The sequence below is a fragment of the Podarcis melisellensis genome (assembly GCF_964234715.1).
Source record: "Podarcis melisellensis genome assembly, chromosome: 5".
Lineage (NCBI taxonomy): Eukaryota > Metazoa > Chordata > Lepidosauria > Squamata > Lacertidae > Podarcis > Podarcis melisellensis.
The window spans coordinates 101,319,606-101,341,593 of record NC_138537.1 but is presented as its reverse complement, the minus strand read 5'-3'; positions in this window follow the sequence as shown (position 1 = coordinate 101,341,593).

Below are 21,988 nucleotides of genomic sequence, written 5' to 3'. Positions count from 1 at the left end.
AAACACACGGTGCAGGTCCGCACGGATCACAAGAACTTAGAGTATTGGCGAACGGCAAAGGCACATACGCTGGGCGGAGTTCTTTGCGGATTTCGACTTCAAAATAGAGTACATCCCAGGCGACAACAACGTCATGGCGGATGCACTGTCCAGGAAGCCGCAATACCTCGAGGAGGCGGCTCCGGCGGCGGCCAAGCACATTTTCGCACCGAAAGCGTGGGCGTGCACTTCGGCAACTGTGGACCTGGATGCTGTACGTCGCGCGCTGCGGGAGGACCCCTTCGCACAAGCCAAGATGGAGGAGGTGCACAGTGGCAAGGCAAAGGACGACGAGTTCCAGATGCGCGACGGATTGCTCATCCGCAAAGGGGGCCTCTACGTACCGGGGGACGACCTCCGCGCGAAGGTACTGCAGCAGTTGCACGGCGCACCCACCGCCGGGCACTTCGGCAAAGAGAAGACTGTAGAATTGCTAGCCAGAGACTTTTGGTGGCCCAAGATGCGGGGGGAAGTCGCGGATTACGTCTCGAGGTGCGACACCTGCCAAAGGGCCAAGCCAGTGCACAAACCGCCGGCGGGACTGCTGGAACCGCTGCAGACTCCGCTCGAACCGTGGGAGAGGGTGGCCCTGGACTTTGTCACGGATCTACCCAGCTCGCGGGGCAAGACAGCAGTACTAGTGGTGGTGGACATGTTCACCAAAATGGCCCACTTCATTCCGTGCACGAAGGTGGCCACGGCGGAACAGACCGCCAAACTGTTCATAGACCACGTGTTCAAGGTTCACGGTCTACCACGGTCTATCCTGTCTGACCGAGGGCGCCAGTTCATCTCGAACTTCTGGCAGAAGCTGATGGGCATCCTGAACGTCAAGATCAACCTAGCGTCGGCGAGACACCCGCAGACCAACGGACAAGCGGAGCGGGTCAACGCCATCATGCAGCAGTACCTGAGATGCTACGCGAATCAGCAGCCTGCGACATGGGTGGACTACCTGCCGCTCGCCGAGTTCGCCTACAACAACACGAAGCACGTGTCCACGGGGGTGACACCGTTCTTCGCCAACAATGGGAGACATCCCAGAACCTTCCCGGGATTGGAGAGAGTGGGGGAGGGGGAGCCACAGGCAGCGGACGCTTTCGCGTCAGAGTTGCAGGAGGACCACGAACAGCTCCGAAGGCAGTTAGAACTAGCAAAGCACGCATACAAACTACAGGCTGACAAACACAGAAGGGCTGGGGAAAACATACAGGTGGGAGACTGGGTTTGGTTAGCAGCCCAGGCAGTGCCGGCCAGATCGTTAGCGAAGAAGAAGCTCGGACATAAGCAGCTAGGGCCTTACCAAGTCGAGGCACAGGTCAATCCAGTGGCCTTCCGGTTGACACTTCCGGAGGGATCCAGAATGCACCCGGTCTTTCATAGATCAGTGCTCACGCCCTACAAGGCACCTCACAGATTTCAGGAGCCAGGGAAGGCACCAGACCCGTTCAGGGAAACGCCCACAGAGGGGGGGTCGCCAAGGGGGGAGCCCATCAACGAGGTCACAGAGATTTTAGACTCGAGATGGGGGGAAGAGGGGGTTGAGTATCTCCTCGCCAGGGAAGGTACCCCGGCAAGCGCCAACAGCTGGGTGCCGTACTATGAGGTGGAGGAGCACTACCTCAAGGACGAGTTCCATGCACTCTTCCCACACAGACCTATGCCGGCAGATTATTTCGACGAATATCTTTTCACACCCACACTCTCAGCCAGCACGTTCCAGGGGTTCTCATCGGACGAGGAACCGGCAATAGACACACGTTCCCCGGAGGGATCACCCTCGGGGTTTGCCTCAGACCGCTCTTATTGGTGGGACGATCGACCAGAGGAGCAGTGGCGCAGGAAGTGGCTGGAGGGTCCTTGGCAGGCAACATCCCCCGAGGAGACCGGGGGAGAGATGGACATGGACGTGTTGGGAGAGGACCTTGGGTTCGAGCACGGAGGCAAAGAGATGGAAGCAGAGGAGATCGATGTCGACGAGAACATGGAGGACGATCCGGACTTATCCGGCTGGATGCACACCACGGGGGACGAACTGTATCCAGCACTCACCCCCACAACGATGGAGCGCCCAGTACCCACACCTGAAGGAGGGGAGGGGGGAAGGGGGGGCTTCGAGGGGGGGATGGATGTCAGGGGCTCAGGAGCAGAAGCACAGGAAAGGGAGGAAATGGAGAGCGAGGGGGAGGAATCCGAAGGAAACGTAAGCGATGACAGTGGTCCGAGGTCTCTGAGTCTTTCCAGCGAATCGCAAGACTCACAGAAAGGGGCTCCCATGGTCGGAGCAAGGGGGTGCCTAGGGGGACACCCCAGGAAGAAGGGGCCAGAGGGGACTCAGAGAGCAGCAGTTGGAAATCAGGACCAGCTTCCCCCCCCCAGAGCGCAGTAGGGGGGAGGAGTCCCAGGTATCGGGATCAGGCTGCGCACCGCCAGCGGGAGGAGATGAGTCAGGAATGGCCACGCCTCCATCGGAGAGCGAGGAAACGGTCAAGAGGAAGGTTGGCGGCTGGGTGCGCGCGCCAAGTTCAAATGTACAGGCGAGCGGCACAGCAGGTAGCCCGGATAGGGAACCAGGTCCTAAAGCCCGCCGAAAGGACGGACAAGAGTCAGGGGGGTCAGCGTCAGAAGAGTCCAGAAAGGAGGAGACCCAGGGGGGCAGAAGGACCCAGAGGAGGAAAGAGCAACGGAAGAGGTGGAGTAAGGCTAGAGTCTTAAACTGGGGTACAGTGGGCGGAGACTCAGACGGAGCTTCGCCGGTCTAGGTTCTAAGACGTAGAGCTACACGCTGCGGCTTGTAAATGGAAACTGAACTTCAATAAAGACTTTTGTACATTACCACCGGCTAGCGTTGGTCCTCTGTGAGCTGGGACCTGGAGGCAGCTCTGACAGATAGGATTCCAGGTGGAAAAATCAAAGTTAGAAACAGAACTGTTAGAGCCAGCTCTAAGATACTTTCAAGAATGTATAATTTGCTGCTAAAATGGAATACACAGGATGAAACGGTCAAATCAGCTATGATAAAATGGGCACAGGACATAGGGTACAACATCATGTTTGCTGACTGGGAAAAGTTATGGACCACCGGTCTGAGATTTACGGCATGTAATGCCTTGAAAGAAAACATTATGAAAATGGTATACAGGTGGTACATAACCCCAGTCAAGCTTGCAAAGATATACCATTTGTCAGATAATAAATGCTGGAAGTGTAAAGAAGCTGAAGGAACATTCTTTCACCTCTGGTGGACTTGCCGTAGAGTGAAGGCTTTCTGGGAAATGATATATACTGAGCTGAAAAAGGTATTTAAGTATACCTTCCCTAAGAAACCAGAGGCCTTTCTTTTGCCAGACTTCTGTCGGCCAGAGTGTGCAAAAGAAGGACCGAACCTTTTTTATGTATGCTACAACAGCAGCAAGGATACTCATCGCTAAATGCTGGAAAACTCAAGATTTGCCCACACTGGAAGAATGGCAGATGCAACTGATGGACTATATGGAACTGGCGGAAATGACTGGCAGAATCTGAGACCTGGGAGAAGAACTGGTGGAGGAGGATTGGAAGAAATTTAAGGACTATCTACAAAAACATTGTAAATTGTATGAATGTTAAGAAAGATGTAAGATTTGTAATAACATGGTTCCAACAAATTAGTTATAAGGAATATAAATCTAAATGCAATTGAAAGAAAAGACAAATTTTGGATAAATAGTATGTTAAAACTAAGTTTGAATTGAAACAAGTTAATAATTTGCTGGCAAAATTTATGAGTTTGGAATGCAGGAACAAGAGTTGTGAGGAAGTCCAATGATGAGAATGAAATGTGGATATTATGTATGTCTTTTATTGCTTAAACAAAATTTTAATAAATATTATTTGCTTACACTTATTACACTTATTACACTTATTACTTATTACACTTATTACACTTCGCTTTGCTATTTGTGGGTGAATGAACATCGAAAGAACAATCCAAGCTTATTCGTCCTCTTTCTATTGAGATGGAAAGAAAAGACCTATGCTTGATTTGGGCTGATAACAAACATTTCACTGCGATGTTTGAGTGAATGTGCATTCTAACCCCCAAAACAACAATTTGTAATAAGCACAAACTGAGCTTTATCTTCCCTTTATGTTCCATGTAGATGGAACCCAAAACGCCGTTTTGCTTTGGTTGTGTGTGATTCTGGTGCACACCCAAAAAAAACCATGCAAATTGAAATATGCCCAATCAAATCTTCTTCTTCTTCTTTCTACGCATATGGAAGTGAAATGACGCTTTTTTGTTATTTTGGTCTCGTTACATACACTGCGATTTCTGGGTCAATGTGCATTAACACCAAAGAACACGAAATAAGCGACATCCAAGAATCTTCCTTCTATGTAGATGGAACCCCAAACAACCTGTTTTGCTTTGTCTTACACCTCGATTTGCTATTTGTGGATGAATAAACACCGAAAGAACAATCCAAGTTATTCGTCCTCGTTCTATTGCGATGGAACCAAAACTCATATCCTTAATCTGGGCTGATAACAAACATTTCACTCTGCGATTTTTGAGTGAATGTGCATTCTAAACCCAAAAACAATTGGAAATAAGCCCAATCAGAGCTTTATCATCTTCTTTTTACGTCGATGGAACCCAAAACTCCTTTTCCTTTGGTTAGGGGTGATTCTGGTGCACACCAAAAAAACACCATGCGAATTGAAAGAAGCCCAATCAAAGCTTATTCGTCTTCTTCCTACTCTTCGCTTTGCTTTTTGTGGGGGAACATCAAAAGAACAATCCAAGCTTATTCGTCCTCTTTCTATTGCGATGGAACCAAAACTCATATCTGGGCTGATAACAAACATTTCACTCTGCGATTTTTGGGTGAATGTGCATTTTAACCCCAAAAACAACAATTGGAAATAAGCCCATCCAGAGCTTTATCATCTTCTTTTTATGTAGATGGAACCCAAAACGCCTTTTTGCTTTGTTTAGGGGTGATTCTGGTGCACACCCAAAAAACACCCAATCAAAGCTTATTTGTCTTCTTTCTATGCATATGGAAGCGAAAAGACGCTGTTTTGTTATTTTGGTCTCATAACATCCACTGCGATTTCAAAGTCAATGTTGCATTAACACCAAAGAACACGACACGAAATAATTGAAATCCAAGATTCTTCTTTCTACGTAGTTGGAACCCAAAACAACCTGTTTTGCCTTCTTTAGACTTATTACACTTCGGTTTGCTATTTGTGGGTGAATGAACATCGAAAGAAGCATCCAAGCTTAATCGTCCTCTTTCTATTGAGATGGAAAGAAAACACCTATGCTTGATTTGGGCTGATAACAAACATTTCACTGCGATTTGAGTGAATATTCATTCTAACCCCCAAAACAACAATTTGTAATAAGCACAAACTGAGCTTTATCTTCCCTTTATGTTCCATGTAGATGGAACCCAAAACGCCGTTTTGCTTTGGTTGTGTGTGATTCTGGTTCACACCCAAAAAACACCATGGGAATTGAAATATGCCCAATTGTCAGGACTGCCTCTAGGTCCCAGCTCACAGAGGACCAACGCCCGGTTGATGTAATGTACAAAAGTCTTTATTGAAGTTTAGTTTCCATTTCAAACCCTAGGGCGCGCAGCCCTACGTCTTGTCCCTAGACCGGCTAAGTCCCCTCTGACGCACTACTCCTTCCGCACCAGTTTAAGATCCTAGCCCGGCTCCACCTCCTGCGCTGTTCTTTCCTCCGCTGGGTCCTTCTGCCCCCTGTGGTTTCCTCCTTCCTGGACTCCTCTGACGCTGACCCCTCTGAGTCTTGCCCTTCCTTCCGGCGGGCTTTAGGACCTGGCTCCCTATCCGGGCTCCCTGCTGTGCCGCTCGCCTGTACATTTGAACTTGGTGCGCGCGCCCAGCCGGTAGTCTTCCTCCTGACCGTTTCCTCGCTCCCCGATGTAGGCGTGGCCAAGCCTGACTCATCTCCTCTCGCTGGTGGTGAGATCACTGGTCCCGATTCCTGGGACTCCCCCTCCCTACTGCGCTCTGGTGGGGAAGTTGGTCCTGATTTCCAACTGCTGCTCAGGGAGTCCCCGCTGGCCCCTTCTTCCTGGGTTTTCCCCCCGGAACCCCCCTTGCCCTGGCCATCGGCGCTCCCTTCTGCGAGTCCTCCGATTCGCTGGAGAGGCTCGTGGAATGACTCTGGCCACTGTCACTGCCTACACTCCCCTCAGATTCCTCCTCCTCGCTCTCCATTTGCTCCCCCTCCTGTGTCTCTCCTCCTGAACCCCCTTCAGGTGCGGGTTCCGGGTGCTCCAGTGTTGTGGGGGTGAGTTCAGGATACAGTTCGTCCCCCGAGGCCTGCAGCCATCGGGATAAGTCCGGGAAGTCCTCCATGGGCTCGTCGACGGCGATCCCCTCTGCTGCCATCTCCTGGGCGGTGTGTTCGAAATCTGAGGCCGCCCCCAAATCACCCAAGACCCCCTCTCCCCCTGTCGCCTGAGGTGACCCCACTTCCCAGGGTCCCCTCGGCAGGTCTCTGCGCCAGCCCACTTCGGGTTGGTCCTCCCACCAATAAGAACCCCCCGTGCCAAACCCTGAGAGCGATCCCTCTGGGGAACTGCCTCCCGGGGCCGATTCCTCAGCTGAAGAGAAGCCCTGGAAAGTGCTGGCTGAGAGTGTGGGTGTGAACAAACAGTCGTCGAAAAAGTCCGCTGGCATGGGCTTGTGCGGGAAAAGTATATGGAATTCTTCCTTGAGCCACTGCTCCTCCAATGCATAATCCAGCACCCACCTGTTGGCGCTGGCCGGGGTGTCCTCTGTGGCGAGGAGATATTCAATCCCGTCCTCCCCCCACCTCGAGTCTAAAATCTCTGTGGCTTCATTGAGTGGCCCCCCTCTCGGCGACCCCCCCGTCCCGGGCGCTTCCCTGAGCGGGTCTGGTGCTGTCCCTGGCGCCTGAAACCTGTGAGGCGCCTTGTAGGGCGTGAGCACTGATCTATGAAAGACCGGGTGCATTCTGGACCCCTCCGGGAGTGTCAACCGGAAGGCCACTGGGTTGATCTGCGCCTCTACTTGGTAGGGCCCTAGCTGCTTGTGCCCTAGTTTCTTCTTGGCCAACGATCTGGCTGGAACTGCCTGGGCTGCTAACCAGACCCAGTCTCCCACCCGGATGTCCTCCCCAACTCTCCTGTGTCGGTCTGCCTGCACTTTGTAAGCCTGTTTTGCTAGCTCTAACTGCCTCCTGAGCTGCTCGTGGACCTCCTGCAACTCCGCTGCCACGGCCTCTGCTCCCTGCGGCTCCCCCTCCCTCACTTTCTCCAAACCCGGGAAGGTTCTGGGATGCCGCCCATTGTTGGCGAAAAACGGTGTCACCCCCGTGGACACGTGCTTCGTGTTGTTGTAGGCAAACTCGGCCAGCGGTAGATAGTCCACCCAGGTCGAGGGCTGCTGGTTCGCGTAGCATCTCAGGTACTGCTGCATGATGGCGTTGACTCTCTCTGCCTGTCCGTTAGTCTGCGGGTGTCTTGCCGACGCCAAGCTGACCTTGACGTTCAAAAAGCCCTTTAGTTTCTGCCAGAAGTTGGAGATGAACTGGCGCCCCCTGTCGGACAAGATAGACCGCGGCAGGCCGTGCACCTTGAACACGTGGTCTATAAACAGCTTAGCGGTCTGCTCCGCCGTGGCCACCTTCGCGCAAGGAATGAAGTGGGCCATCTTGGTGAACAAGTATACTACCACGAGTACTGCCGTCTTGCCTCTCGAGCTGGGCAGATCCGTGACAAAGTCCAGGGCCACCCTCTCCCACGGTTCGAACGGTGTCTGTAGCGGTTCCAACAGGCCCACCGGCGGCTTGTGTACTGGCTTGGCCCTTTGGCAGGTGTCGCACCTATTGACGTAGTCCGCGATATCCCCCCGCATCTTGGGCCACCAAAAGTCTCTGGCTACTAAGTCCACCGTCTTCTCCTTGCCGAAGTGCCCAGCGCTGGGCGCGTCATGCAGCTGTTGCAGTACTGTCGCGCGGAGGTCGTCTCCCGGCACATAGAGTGCCCCCTTGCGGATGAGCAGTCCGTCGCGTATCTGGAAATCGTCGTCCCTTGCCGTGCCGCTGCGCACCTCCTCCATCTTGGCTTGAGCGAAGGAGTCCGTCTGCAGCGCGCGACGTACTGCTTCCAGGTCTACCGTGGCTGAAGCGCACGCCCACGCCTTTGGTGCGAAGATGTGCTTGGCTGCCGCCGGTGCCTCTTCCTCGAGATACTGCGGTTTCCTGGACAGCGCGTCCGCCATGACGTTGTTGCTTCCTGGGATGTATTCAATCCTGAAGTCGAAATCTGCAAAGAACTCCGCCCAGAGGACGTGTCTCTGGTTCAGGAACCTCGCCGTGCGCCAGTACTCCAAGTTCTTGTGGTCTGTGCGGACCTGCACCATGTGTTTGGGTCCGACGAGGAAGTGCCGCCACGCCTTGAAGGCTGCATGTATGGCCAGCAACTCCCTGTCCCAGATGGTGTAGTTCTGCTCCGACTTGCTGAGTTTTCTAGAGTAGAAAGCGCACGGCCGCCAGTCCCCCTGGTGGTCTTGCAGCAACAGGACGGCCCCCACAGCCCTGTCTGAGGCGTCCGTCTCCACTCTCATGGGCCTGCTGGGGTTCACGTGTAGCAGGTGTTCTTCGGACGCGAAGAGACGTTTGAGCTTCTGAAATGACTGCTCCGCCTGCTCCGTCCAGACGAACTTCTTCTTCTTGGAGCTGAGGGTGTCGGTGATGGCTGCCGTCTGCATAGCGAAACCCTTGATGAACTTGCGATAAAAGTTGGCAAAGCCGACAAACCTCTGGACCTCCTTCCGATTGCGTGGGCTTTTCCAGTCCAGCACCGAATGGACCTTAGCGCTGTCCATGGCGAGTCCCTTGACGGACAGCTTGTACCCCAGGAAATCCACCTCCGTCCTGTCAAACTGGCACTTCTCCAGCTTGGCGTAAAGCCTGTGGTCCCTCAGCCGCTGCAGGACTTCCTTGACATCGCCCTCGTGAGCCTCCTTCGACTCCGAGAAGATCAGGATGTCGTCCAGGAAGCAGACACACTTCTTGTAGAGGAGACCCGCTAAGACGTGGTGCATAAAGGCTTGAAAACAGTGGGAGCCATTTTGTAATCCAAAAGGCATAAACATGGCCGTAAACATGGCCGTTTTCCACTCGTCACCTTCCCTCACACGTATGAGATTGTACGCTCCGCGTAAATCCAACTTGGTAAAGATGCGACCCTTCCTCACCGTCGCCAGCAGGTCATCTATCTTGGGCATGGGGAAGGCTGAGGGCTTGGTTTTCGAGTTTAAGATTCTGAAATCAACAACCAGCCTCTTCTGGGGCGTGTCCCGCTTCTTCACAAAAAACATGGGACTGCCCCCTACCGCTTTGGATTCTCGGATGAATCCCCGCTTCAAATTGTGATCTATGAACTCCCTGAGTTCCTTCATTTCATCCTCAGACATGGAATACAGTTTCCCCGTCGGCAGCGTCGCCCCCGGCAGGAGGTCAATTTTGCAGTCGTAGGGCCTGTGGGGAGGCAGCTTGTCTGCTTCCTTCTCGCAGAAAACCTCCAAAAACTCCTTGTACTTGTTGGGTACTGCTTGCAGGGTGCCCAAGTTCAGCTGTGGTCCATCCTCGTGCCCCTCCTCTTCCTGGGTAGCGAGGATGCAGTGTTTTGAGCAGTATGAGGAGCCGAAGGTCAGCTGAAGCTGGTACCATGCTAATGCCGGGCTGTGCCTGTCCAGCCAACTCATGCCCAACACTATGGGCGTGTCTGACAGGTGGGTGACATTGAAGCTGATGACTTCGCGGAGATTTCCAATTCGCATCACCATTGGAGGTGTCTGCTGCAGCACCTGCACCCCCAGTAGCTCCCTGCCGTCCACCGTGACTACGTTCAGGGGCATCGTGGCCGGTAGGAGCGCCACGTTGTGTTGCTTGAGAAATTCCAGTCCGATAAAGTCCGCGTTGCTCCCAGAGTCAATGGTAATCGGGACTTCCATGGTGAGCCCATGGGGAAGCTGGAGAGATGTGGTGAGTTGCACCACTGATTTGGGTGGGAGGGGGTCTGTGGGCTGTAAGATCCCTGGGGACTGCTTCATTGACTTGTCTGGCTGGGCCCCAGTGCCTCCAATTCCAGCCAGACCATTTCGTTTCCCTGCTGTGTTGCATTCTGCTGAACAGATTCTGTTACTGTTGCTGAAGCTGCAGTGTGCTTGTGAATCCTCTGGGGACACTCTTTCGCCATGTGCTGAGCACTGTCGCAGATGTAACATTTCCTGTTCCCTCTAGGAGGCTTCGTTTTGACTGCTCCCGGCATTAGGGCTCTGGCTGCTGACTGAGCCTTGGCACCACCTATCTCCATTGGCTCCTCTCCCCCTAACAGCGGAGGCATGGATTGAGCGCGCTCCGCTTCCTTGGGAAAGAGGGGCGGTGCTCTTGCTGGCGTGCGTCCCCAACGCCCTTCCTCCTTGCCCCAAGGGCGTTCTTCCAGCCTCACTACAATCGTGAGCGCCCTCTCCACCACTTCTCTGGTGGTCTGGGGTCTTCCCCCCCCCCCCTGGCAATTTCGTCTTTCACAGCTCCGTTCAGCCCCTTCCAGAACAGGTCTCTGACGGCAGCTGACTTTTTCTCCCACCCCAGTGTGTTCACCAATGCAAAATAGCGTGAGTGATATTGTCTTACAGTGGCTCTGCCTTGTCTTAGTCCGTGAATCTCCCTCCTGGCGATATCCACATCAATCTCTGACAAAAAACACGCATCCATCGCTTTAATGAAGGCAGCCGCATTTTGGAGGGCTGGGTCCTTATCTCTCCAGAGATAGCGCAGCCATGATTTAGCTTCTCCATGGAGATGCGATACTATAAATCCCACTTTCTCCTCCTCCCTTCTAAAGTCCTTCTCCAGCAACTGTAGTGCATAAATCACGTCTGCTCTGAAGTTAGGATACTGCTGCAAGCTCCCATCGAAATGAGACACAAGGCTCCCTCCTCTCTTCCCCAGCCCAACCCCTTCTGGTCTGGGTGCCGGTAGCCCCTCTTTAGTCAACACTTCTAACCTGGTTCGCAGATCTTGGCAGGCAGCAGCTGCTTCCTCTTCCCTCTTTCTGGACGCCAAAATTTCTGCGTTCAGTTGTGTCACTGCGTTTCGCAGGCTCGCTATTTGCTCTTCGGTGGTCATTCTTCCTCCTTTTCGTGAGCTCGCGAAGCACCAATCTTCGCCCCTCGCTGCGTTCCCTCACGTCGCGAGGTGGTAAAAGGAGAGGGGACTTACTGTCAGGACTGCCTCTAGGTCCCAGCTCACAGAGGACCAACGCCCGGTTGATGTAATGTACAAAAGTCTTTATTGAAGTTTAGTTTCCATTTCAAACCCTAGGGCGCACAGCCCTACGTCTTGTCCCTAGACCGGCTAAGTCCCCTCTGACTCATTACTCCTTCCGCACCAGTTTAAGATCCTAGCCCGGCTCCACCTCCTGCGCTGTTCTTTCCTCCGCTGGGTCCTTCTGCCCCCTGTGGTTTCCTCCTTCCTGGACTCCTCTGACGCTGACCCCTCTGAGTCTTGCCCTTCCTTCCGGCGGGCTTTAGGACCTGGCTCTTCATCCAGGCTAAATGTGCCGCTCGCCTGTACATTTGAACTTGGCGCGCGCGCCCAGCCGGTAATCTTCCTCCTGACCGTTTCCTCGCTCCCCGATGTAGGCATGGCCAAGCCTGACTCATCTCCTCTCGCTGGTGGTGAGACCACTGGTCCCGATTCCTGGGACTCCCCCTCCCTACTGCGCTCTGGTGGGGAAGTTGGTCCTGATTTCCAACTGCTGCTCAGGGAGTCCCCGCTGGCCCCTTCTTCCTGGGTTTTCCCCCCTGGAACCCCCCTTGCCCTGGCCATCGGCGCTCCCTTCTGCGAGTCCTCCGATTCGGTGGAGAGGCTCGTGGAATGATTCTGGCCACTGTCACTGCCTACACCCCTCTCAGATTCCTCCTCCTCGCTCTCCATTTGCTCCCCCTCCTGTGTCTCTCCTCCTGAACCCCTGACACCAATCAAATCTTCTTCTTCTTCTATCTACGCATATGGAAGTGAAATGACGCTTTTTTGTTATTTTGGTCTCGTTACATACACTGCGATTTCTGGGTCAATGTGCATTAACACCAAAGAACACGAAATAAGCGACATCCAAGAATCTTCCTTCTATGTAGATGGAACCCCAAACAACCTGTTTTGCTTTGTCTCTTACACCTCGATTTGCTATATGTGGATGAATAAACACCGAAAGAACAATCCAAGTTTTTCCTCCTCTTTCTATTGCGATGGAACCAAAACTCATATCCTTAATCTGGGCTGATAACAAACATTTCACTCTGCGATTTTTGAGTGAATGTGCATTCTAAACCCAAAAACAATTGGAAATAAGCCCAATCAGAGCTTTATCATCTTCTTTTTACGTCGATGGAACCCAAAACGCCGCTTTGCTTTGGTTGTGTGTGATTCTGGTGCACACCCAAAAAACACCATGCGAATTGAAATATGCCCAATCAAATCTTCTTCTTCTTCTTTCTACGCATATGGAAGCGAAATGACGCTTTTTTGTTATTTTGGTCTCGTTACATAGACTGCGATTTCTGGGTCAATGTGCATTAACACCTAATGTCAGGGGTTCAGGAGCAGAGACACAGGAGGGGGAGCAAATGGAGAGCGAGGAGGAGGAATCCGAGGGGGGAGTAGGCAGTGACAGTGGTCAGAGAGATTCCTCGAGTCTCACCAGCGAATCGGAAGACTCGCAGAAGGGAGCGCCCGTGGCCAGGGCGAGGGGGGTGCCAAAGGGGAAGCCCCATAAGCAAGGGGCCAGCGGGGACTCATTGAGCAGCAGCTGGAAATCAGGACCACCTTCCCCACCAGAGCACAGTAGGGGGGAGGAGTCCCTGGAAACGGGAAGAGTGTTCTCGCCACCAGCGAGAGGAGATGAGTCAGGGTTGACCACGCCCACATCGGAGAGCGGGGGAACGGTCAGGAGGAAGGTTACCGGCTGGGCGCGCACGCCAAGTTCAAATGTACAGGCGAGCGGCACAGCAGGTAGCCCGGATGAGGAGCCAGGTCCTAAAGCCCGCCGGAAGGAAGGGCAAGACTCAGGAGGGTTAGCGTCAGAAGAATCCAGGAAGGAGGAAACCCCAGGGGGCAGAAGGACCCAGCGAAGAAAGGAACAGCGTAGGAGGTGGAGCCGGGCTAGGATCTTAAACTGGTGCGGAAGGGGTAGTGAGTCAGAGGGGACTTCGCCGGTCTGAAGTCAAGACGTAGGATTGCACGCTCTGGGGTTTGAAATGGAAACTAAGCTTCAATAAAGACTTTTGTACATTAAATCAACTGGGCGTTGGTCCTCTGTGAGCTGGGACCTGGAGGCAGTCCTGACAGTAAGTCCCCTCACACCGTCTTTTTGAAACCTCGCCACGTGAAGGAACGCAGCGAGGGGCGAAGATTGGTGCTTCGCGAGCTCACAAAAACGGGGCAAAATGACTACCGAAGAACACATAGCAAGCCTGCGGGAAGCAGTGATGCAACTTAACGCAGAAATTTTGGCATCCAGGAAAAAGGAGGCAGAAGCAGCGGCTACCTGCCAGGATCTGCGAGCCAGGTTAGAAAAATTGACTACACAGGGGCTGCCGGGATCCAGACCAGAGGGGATTGGGCTGGGAAAAAGAGGAGGGAGCCTTGTGTCTCATTTTGATGGGAATTTGCAGCAGTATCCTAACTTCAGAGCAGACGTAATTTATGCGCTAAAGTTGCTGGAGAAGGACTTTAGAGATCAAGAGGAGAAAGTGGGCTTCATAGTCAGTCATCTCTATGGAGAAGCTAAAGCATGGTTGCGCAATCTCTGGAGAGATAAGGATCCAGCCCTCCGGAATGCGGATGCCTTCATTAAAGCGATGGATGCTTGTTTTTTGTCAGAGATTGATGTAGATATCGCCAGGAGAGAGATTCATGGGCTGAAACAAGGCAAAGCCACTGTGAGGCAATATCACTCCCGTTTTTTTGCATTGGTCAACGCATTAGGGTGGGAGAAAGAGTCAGCTGCCGTCAGGGACCTGTTTTGGGAGGGGCTGAACGGAGCTGTGAAAGACGAAATTGCAAGGGGGGAGAGGCCCCAAACCACCCAAGATGTAGTGCGGAGGGCGCTAACGATTGGGGTAAGCCTGGAAGGACGCCCTTGGAGCAAGGAGGAAGGGCATTGGGGACGCACGCCAGCAAGAGCACCGCCTTCCTTTCCCAGGGAAACGGTGCGCGCTCATTCCACGCCTCCGCTGGGAGGGGGAGAAGAGCCGATGGAGATAGGTGGTGCTAAGGCTCGGTCAGCAGCCGGAGCCCTACCACCGGGAGCAGTCAAAACGAAGCCTCCTAGAGGGAACAGGAAATGTTACATCTGCGACAGTGCTCAGCACATGGCGAAAGAGTGTCCCCAGAGGATTCACAAGCACACTGCAGCTTCAGCAACAGTAACAGAATCTGTTCAGCAGAATGCAACACAGCAGGGAAACGAAATGGTCTGGCTGGAATCGGAGGCACTGGGGCCCAGCCAGACAAGTCAATGAAGCAGGCCCCAGGGATCTTACAGCCCACAGACCCCCTCCCACCCAAACCAGTGGTGCAACTCACAGCATCTCTCCAGCTTCCCCATGGGCTCACCATGGAAGTCCCGATTACCATTGACTCTGGGAGCAACGCGGACTTTATCGGACTGGAATTTCTCAAGCAACACAACGTGGCGCTCCTACCGGCCACGACACCCCTGAATGTAGTCACGGTGGACGGCAGAGAGCTCCTGGGGGGGCAAGTGCTGCAGCAGACACCTCCAATGGTGATGCGAATTGGGAATCACCGCGAAGTCATCAGCTTCAATGTCACCCACCTGTCAGACACGCCCATAGTGTTGGGCATGAGTTGGCTGGACAGGCACAGCCCGGCATTAGCATGGTACCAGCGCCAACTGACCTTCAGCTCCTCCTACTGTGCAGAACACTGCATCCTCGCTAACCAGGAAGAGGAGGGACAAGAGGATGGACCACAGCTGAACTTAGGCATGTTGCAAGCAGTACCCAACAAGTACAAAGAGTTTTTGGAGGTTTTCTGCGAGAAGGAAGTGGACAAGCTGCCTCCCCACAGGCCCTACGACGGCAAAATTGACCTCCTGCCGGGGGCGACGCTGCCGACGGGACAACTATATTCCATGTCTGAGGATGAACTGCAGGAACTCAGGGAGTTCATAGATCACAATTTGAAGCGGGGATTCATCCGAGAATCCAAAGCGGTAGGGGGCAGTCCCGTGTTTTTTGTGAAGAAGCGGGACACGCCCCAGAAGAGGTTGGTAGTTGATTTCAGAATTTTAAGTCGAAAACCAAGCCCTCAGCCTTTCCCATGCCCAAGATAGACGACCTGCTGGCGACGGTGAGGAAGGGTCGCATCTTTACCAAGTTGGATCTATGCGGAGCGTACAATCTCATACGCATGAGGGAGGGCGACGAGTGGAAAACGGCCATGTTTATGCCCCTGGGCACCTATGAATATAGAGTTATGCCTTTTGGATTACAAAATGGCTCCCACTGTTTTCAAGCCTTCATGCACCACGTCTTAGCGGGTCTCCTCTACAAGAAGTGCGTCTGCTTCCTGGACGACATCCTGATCTTCTCGGAGTCGAAGGAGGCTCACGAGGGCGATGTCAAGGAAGTCCTGCAGCGGCTGAGGGACCACAGGCTTTACGCCAAACTGGAGAAGTGTCAGTTCGACAGGACGGAGGTGGATTTCCTGGGGTACAAGCTGTCCAACAAGGGACTCGCCATGGACAGCACCAAGGTCCATTCGGTGCTGGACTGGAAAAGCCCGCGCAATCGGAAGGAGGTCCAGAGGTTTGTCGGCTTTCCCAACTTTTATCGCAAGTTCATCAAAGGTTTAGCTATGCAGACGGCGGCCATCACCGACACCCTCAGCTCCAAGAAGAAGAAGTTCATCTGGACGGAGCAGGCAGAGCAGTCCTTTCAGAAACTCAAGCGTCTCTTCGCGTCCGAAGAACAACTACTGCATGTGAACCCCAGCAGGCCCATGAGGGTGGAGACGGACGCCTCAGACAGAGCCGTGGGGGCTGTCCTGTTGCAGCAAGACCACCAGGGGGACTGGAGGCCGTGCGCTTTCTACTCCAGGAAGCTCAGCAAGTCGGAACAGAACTACACCATCTGGGACAGGGAGTTGCTGGCCATTCATGCAGCCTTCAAGGCGTGGCGGCACTTCCTCATCGGAGCCAAACACACGGTGCAGGTCCGCACGGACCACAAGAACTTGGAGTACTGGCGCACGGCGAGGTTCCTGAACCAGAGGCACATACGCTGGGCGGAGTTCTTTGCGGATTTCGACTTCAGGATAGAATACATCCCAGGAGACAGCAACACCATGGCGGATGCGCTGTCCAGGAAACCGCAGTATCTAGAGGAAGAGGCACCGGTGGCGGCCAAGCACATTTTCACACCAGAAGCATGGGCGTGCGCCTCAGCCACGGTGGACCTGGAAGCGGTACGTCGCGCGCTGCAGACGGACCCCTTCGATCAAGCCAAAATGGAGGAGGTGCGCAGCGGCACAGTAGGGGGCGACGAGTTCCAAGTACGTGACGGACTGCTCATACGCAAAGGGGCCCTCTACGTGCCGGGGGACAACCTACGAGTGAGAGTACTGCAACAGTTGCACGACGCACCCAGCGCTGGGCAGTTCGGCAAAGAGAAGACGGTGGAATTAGTAGCCAGAGACTTTTGGTGGCCCAAGATGAGAGGGGAGGTCGCGGATTATGTCAATAGGTGCGACACCTGCCAAAGGGCCAAGCCGGTACACAGGCCACCGGCGTGACTGTTGGAACCACTGCAGACACCATTCGAACCGTGGGAGAGGGTGGCTCTGGACTTTGTCACTGATCTGCCCAGTTCGAGGGGAAAGACAGCAGTACTCGTGGTAGTAGATCTGTTCACCAAGATGGCCCACTTCATTCCTTGCGCGAAGGTGGCCACGGCGGAACAGACGGCCAAACTGTTCATAGACCACGTGTTCAAGGTGCACGGCCTGCCACGGTCCATCCTGTCTGACCGGGGGCGCCAGTTCATTTCGAGTTTCTGGCAGAAGCTGATGGGCATCCTGAACGTAAAAGTCAACCTGTCGTCGGCGAGACACCCACAGACCAACGGACAAGCGGAGAGGGTCAACGCCGTCATGCAGCAGTACCTGAGATGCTACGCGAACCAGCAACCCTCGACCTGGGTGGACTATCTACCGCTGGCCAAGTTTGCCTACAACAACACGAAGCACGTGTCCACGGGGGTGACACCGTTTTTCGCCAACAATGGGTGGCATCCCAGAACCTTCCCGGGTTTAGAGAAAGTGAGGGAGGGGGAGCCGCAGGGAGCAGACGCTGTGGCAGCGGAGTTACAGGAGGTCCACGAGCAGCTCAGAAGGCAGTTAGAGCTAGCAAAACAAGCTTACAAAGTGCAGGCAGACAGACACAGGAGAGTTGGGGAGGACATCCGGGTGGGGGACTGGGTCTGGTTGGCAGCCCAGGCAGTCCCGGCCAGATCGTTAGCCAAGAAGAAGCTCGGACATAAGCAGCTAGGGCCTTACCAAGTCGAGGCACAGATCAACCCAGTGGCCTTCCGGTTGACACTCCTGGAGGGATCCAGAATGCACCCGGTCTTTCATAGATCTGTGCTAACGCCCTACAAGGCGCCTCACAGGTTCCAGGCGCCAGGGACGGCTCCGAGCCCGCTCAGGGAAGCGCCCACTATGGGGGGGTCGCTGAGGGCAGAGCCGCTCAACGAGGTCACAGAGATTTTGGACTCCAGATGGGGGGTAGAGGGGGTTGAATATCTCCTCGCCAGGGAAGGTACCCCGGCCAGCGCCAACAGCAAGGTACCGTACTTTGCAGTGGAGGAGCACTACCTCAAGGACGAGTTCCACGCACTTTTCCCACACAGGCCCATGCCGGCAGATTATTTCGACGAATACCTTTTCACTCCCACACTCTCAGCCAGCACGTTTCAGGGGTTCTCTTCAGATGAGGACAAGGCGCCAGAGATTAGTTCCCCAGAGGGATCACTCTCAGGGTTCGGCACAGGGGGCTCCTATTGGTGGGAGGATCAACCTGAGGTGGGGTGGCGCAGAGGGATGCCGAGAGGACCACTGCACGCAGCATCACCCCAGAAGACGGGGGATGAGGGGGTCATGGGCGAGTTGGGGGAAGATCCCGGGTTCGAACACGCCGCCCAGGAGATGGAAGCCGAGGAGATCGCCGTCGATGAGCCCGTACAGGACTTCCCGGACTTATCCCGATGGGTGCACGCCACGGGGGACGAACTGTATCCTGCATTCACCCCCACAACACTGGAGCCACCGGAACCCGCACCTGAAGAGGGGGAGGGGGAAGGGGGGGCTTTGAGGGGGGGATGGATGTCAGGGGTTCAGTAGCAGAGACACAGGAGGGGGAGCAAATGGAGAGCGAGGAGGAGGAATCCGAGGGGGGAGTAGGCAGTGACAGTGGTCAGAGAGATTCCTCGAGTCTCACCAGCGAATCGGAAGACTCGCAGAAGGGAGCGCCCGTGGCCAGGGCGAGGGGGGTGCCAAAGGGGAAGCCCCAGAAGCAAGGGGCCAGCGGGGACTCATTGAGCAGCAGCTGGAAATCAGGACCAGCTTCCCCACCAGAGCACAGTAGGGGGGAGGAGTCCCAGGAATCGGGAAGAGTGTTCTCGCCACCAGCGAGAGGAGATGAGTCAGGGTTGACCACGCCCACATCGGAGAGCGGGGGAACGGTCAGGAAGAAGGTTATTGGCTGGGCGCGCGCGCCAAGTTCAAATGTACAGGCGAGCGGCACAGCAGGTAGCCCGGATGAGGAGCCAGGTCCAAAAGCCCGCCGGAAGGAAGGGCAAGACTCAGGAGGGTCAGCGTCAGAAGAGTCCAGGAAGGAGGAAACCCCAGGGGGCAGAAGGACCCAGCGAATAAAGGAACAGCGCAGGAGGTGGGGTCGGGCTAGGATCTTAAACTGGTGCGGAAGGGGTAGTGAGTCAGAGGGGAATTCGGCGGTCTGAAGTCAAGACGTAGGATTGCACGCTCTGGGGTTTGAAATGGAAACTAAGCTTCAATAAAGACTTTTGTACATTAAATCAACTGGGCGTTGGTCCTCTGTGAGCTGGGACCTGGAGGCAGTCCTGACACCAAAGAACACGAAATAAGCGACATCCAAGAATCTTCCTTCTATGTAGATGGAACACCAAACAACCTGTTTTGCTTTGTCTTACACCTCGATTTTCTATTTGTGGATGAATAAACACTGAAAGAACAATCCAAGTTTTTCCTCCTCTTTCTATTGCGATGGAACCATAACTCATATCCTTAATCTGGGCTGATAACAAACATTTAACTCTGCGATTTTTGAGTGAATGTGCATTCTAAACCCAAAAACAATTGGAAATAAGCCCAATCAGAGCTTTATCATCTTCTTTTTACGTTGATGGAACCCAAAACTCCTTTTCCTTTGGTTAGGGGTGATTCTGGTGCACACCCAAAAAACACCATGCGTATTGAAAGAAGACAAATCAAAGCTTATTCGTCTTCTTCCTACGCTTCGCTTTGCTTTTTGTGGGGGAACATCAAAAGAACAATCCAAGCTTATTCGTCCTCTTTCTATTGCGATGGAACCAAAACTCATATCTCGGCTGATAACAAACATTTCACTCTGCGATTTTTGGGTGAATGTGCATTTTAACCCCAAAAACAACAATTGGAAATAAGCCCAACCAGAGCTTTATCATCTTCTTTTTATGTAGATGGAACCCAAAACGCCTTTTTGCTTTGTTTAGGGGTGATTCTGGTGCACACCCAAAACACCCAATCAAAGCTTATTCGTCTTCTTTCTATGCATATGGAAGCGAAAAGACGCTGTTTTGCAATTTTGGTCTCATAACATCCACTGCGATTTCAGAGTCATTGTTGCATTAACACCAAAGAACACGACGCGAAATAATTGAAATCCAAGATTCTTCTTTCTACGTAGTTGGAACCCAAAACAACCTGTTTTGCCTTGTTTAGACTTATTACACTTCGCTTTGCTATTTGTGGGTGAATGAACATCGAAAGAAGCATCCAAGCTTAATCGTCCTCTTTCTATTGAGATGGAAAGAAAACACCTATGCTTGATTTGGGCTGATAACAAACATTTCACTGCGATGTTTGAGTGAATGTGCATTCTAACCCCCAAAACAACAATTTGTAATAAGCACAGACTGAGCTTTATCTTCCCTTTATGTTCCATGTAGATGGAACCCCAAACGCCGTTTTGCTTTGGTTGTGTGTGATTCTGGTTCACACCCAAAAAACACCATGCGAGTTGAAATATGCCCAATCAAATCTTCTTCTTCTTTCTACGCATATGGAAGCGAAATGACGCTTTTTTGTTATTTTGGTCTCGTTACATAGACTGCGATTTCTGGGTCAATGTGCATTAACACCAAAGAACACGAAATAAGCAACATCCAAGAATCTTCCTTCTATGTAGATGGAACCCCAAAGAACCTGTTTTGCTTTGTCTTACACCTCGATTTGCTATTTGTGGATGAATAAACACCGAAAGAACAATCCAAGTTTTTCCTCTTCTTTCTATTGCGATGGAACCAAAACTCATATCCTTAATCTGGGCTGATAACAAACATTTCACTCTGCGATTTTTGAGTGAATGTGCATTCTAAACCCAAAAACAATTGGAAATAAGCCCAATCAGAGCTTTATCATCTTCTTTTTACGTCGATGGAACCCAAAACTCCTTTTCCTTTGGTTAGGGGTGATTCTGGTGCACACCAAAAAAACACCATGCGAATTGAAAGAAGCCCAATCAAAGCTTATTCATCTTCTTCCTACGCTTCGCTTTGCTTTTTGTGGGGGAACATCGAAAGAACAATCCAAGCTTATTCATCCTCTTTCTATTGCGATGGAACCAAAACTCATATCTGGGCTGATAACAAACATTTCACTCTGCGATTTTTGGGTGAATGTGCATTTTAACCCCAAAAATTGGAAATAAGCCCAACCAGAGCTTTATGATCTTCCTTTTATGTAGATGGAACCCAAAACTCATTTTTGCTTTGTTTAGGGGTGATTCTGGTGCACACCCAAAAAACACCCAATCAAAGCTTATTCGTCTTCTTTCTATGCATATGGAAGCGAAAAGACGCTGTTTTGTTATTTTGGTCTCATAACATCCACTGCGATTTCAGAGTCAATGTTGCATTAACACCAAAGAACACGAAATAAGCGACATCCAAGAATCTTCCTTCTATGTAGACGGATCCCCAAACAACCTGTTTTGCTTTGTCTATTACACCTCGATTTGCTATTTGTGGATGAATAAACACCGAAAGAAGCATCCAAGCTTAATCGTCCTCTTTCTATTGAGATGGAAAGAAAACACCTATGCTTGATTTGGGCTGATAACAAACATTTCACTCTGCGATTTTTGAGTGAATGTGCATTCTAAACCCAAAAACAATTGGAAATAAGCCCAATCAGAGCTTTATCATCTTCTTTTTACGTCGATGGAACCCAAAACTCCTTTTCCTTTGGTTAGGGGTGATTCTGGTGCACACCAAAAAAACACCATGCGAATTGAAAGAAGCCCAATCAAAGCTTATTCATCTTCTTCCTACGCTTCCAAGATTCTTCTTTCTACGTAGTTGGAACCCAAAACAACCTGTTTTGCCATGTTTAGACTTATTACACTTCGCTTTGCTATTTGTGGGTGAATGAACATCGAAAGAAGCATCCAAGCTTAATCGTCCTCTTTCTATTGAGATGGAAAGAAAACACCTATGCTTGATTTGGGCTGATAACAAACATTTCACTGCGATGTTTGAGTGAATGTGCTTTCTAACCCCCAAAACAACA